Genomic DNA, 2,106 nt, shown 5'->3' on the forward strand with positions numbered 1-2,106 from the left:
GAAGGCCAGGACTGTCAACTTGGAGAAGACTTCAAAAGGCATAATTTGGAATAGGTGCCTGGGTAGGGAGGAGGGATGATGGCTCCAAGGATGGGTGTGGCAAGAGGCACCCTAATATTCAGGCTAGTTCCCCTGCAGAAAGATGTTCTCCACAATGTCGAACAAACTAGCATTAGGGATACATTCACATGATGTGGCCTACTGCAATGACTGGGTGGTTTCTTGTTCTTTCAAAAGTAACTGTATTTTGTTTTATTTTAAAAAATTTAGTTTTAAAAATATGGAACACTTCATGCATTTCCATGTCATCCTTGCATAGGGGCAATGCTAATCTTCTCTGTATCATTCCAATTTTAGTATATGTCCTGCCCAAGTGAGCACAAAATTACCTATATTTTAAAACTTCCATCTTTAAAAAAACTGACAGTTTGTTTCTTTCTTTTTCTTTTTTTTTTAAGATTTTATTTATTTATTTGAGAGAGAGAGAGACAGCCAGAGAGAGAGAACACAAGCAGGGGGAGTGGGAGAGGAAGAAGCAGGCTCCCAGCAGAGGAGCCTGATGCGGGGCTCGATCCCATAACACCGGGATCACGCCCTGAGCGTGAAGACAGATGCTTAACGACTGAACCACCCAGGCGCCCCTGTTTCTTTTTCTTTTTTAAAGTTCTGGTAAAGTATTTATAACATTGAATTTCCTATTCCAATATCTTTTAAGTGTACGATTCAGTATCATTAAGTCCATTCACATAGTTATGCATCATCATCTCTATTTCCAAGAGATTTTTATGACCCAAACAGAAACTCTACCAATTAAGTAAAAACTCCTCATTCATCTCTCCCCCTTGCTGCTGGTTTCCACTATTCTACTTTCTTTCTCTATGAAATTGACTGTTCTAGGTAATTCATAAAGATGGACTCATGCAATATTTGTCCTTTTGTGTCTGGTTTATAAGGTTTTCAAGGTTCATCCATTTTGTAGTATGTATCAAAATTTCATCCTTTTTAAGGCTGAATAATATTACACTGTATGTATATACCATATTTTTTTTTTATCCATTCTTCCCTTGATAGACATTTGAGTTGTTTCCACCTTTTCCTGTTGTGAATAATGCTGCTATAAACATTGGTGTATAAGTATCTGCTCAAGTTTCAGCTTTTCTATGTACCTGGAAGTGGAATTGTTAGATCATAATGGTAATTTTATGTCTAACTTTTTGAGGAACTGTTGTACTTTTTTCTACATCGTACTTCTTTCTACACCACTTTATATTCCCACAAGCACTGCCAAAGGGCTCCAATTTCTCTACATCCTTACCAATTATTTGTTATTTTCTGTGTTTTTGTTGTTTTTAACAATAGTCATCCTAATGAGCATGAAGTGATATCTCATCATGGTTTTGATTTGCATTTCCCTGGTGATTAGTGATATTAAGGAATTTTTCATGTAATTATCAGCCATTTGTATATATTCTTTGAAGAAATGTCTATTCAAGTCCTTTACAGATTTTTAAATTGTATTGTCTTTTTTTCCTAACTGTATTGAGATGTTGTTGACATTTCCATATGGAAGTTTAGGGTGTACAATGTGATTATTTGATACATGTATGTGTGGCAAAATATCCCCCCACAATATTAGGGTGTAGTAGTAACATTTAAGGTTTACTCTCTTAGCAACTTTCTTTTTTTTCTTCCAAAATTTTATTTAAATTCAAGTTAGCATGTAGTGTAGTATTGGTTTCAAGGGTAAAATTTAGTGATTCATCAGTTGCATATAACACCCAGTACTCATTACATCAAGTGCTCTCCTTAATGCCCATCAACTTATTACCCCATCTCCCCACCTACCTCCCCTCCAGCAGCCCTCAGTTTGTTCCCTATAGTTAAGAGTATTTTGTGGTTTATCTCCCTCTCTGTCTTTATCTTATTTTATTTTTCCTTCCCTTCCCCTATGTTCATCTGTCTTGTTTCTTAAATTCCCCATATGAGTGAAATCATATGGTATTTGTCTTTCTCTGACTGACTTATTTCACTTAGCATAATATCCTCTAGTTCCATCCATGTTATTGCAAATGCTAAGAGTTCCTTCTTTTTGATGGCTGAGTAATA

The 2,106-nt window shown here is 35.8% G+C and overlaps 1 non-coding gene across 1 annotated transcript; it reads right to left on the minus strand.

Annotated features, from left to right (window-relative positions):
• Positions 1-274: 274 nt before the first annotated feature.
• On the minus strand, positions 275-381 carry LOC117800941. Its single transcript, XR_004623221.1, has one exon. It is a non-coding gene; the product is annotated as a U6 spliceosomal RNA (small nuclear RNA).
• Between the last annotated feature and the right edge of the window lie 1,725 nt (positions 382-2,106).

This window comes from Ailuropoda melanoleuca, unplaced genomic scaffold (genome assembly GCF_002007445.2).
Source record: "Ailuropoda melanoleuca isolate Jingjing unplaced genomic scaffold, ASM200744v2 unplaced-scaffold9223, whole genome shotgun sequence".
NCBI classification, from domain to species: Eukaryota; Metazoa; Chordata; class Mammalia; order Carnivora; family Ursidae; genus Ailuropoda; species Ailuropoda melanoleuca.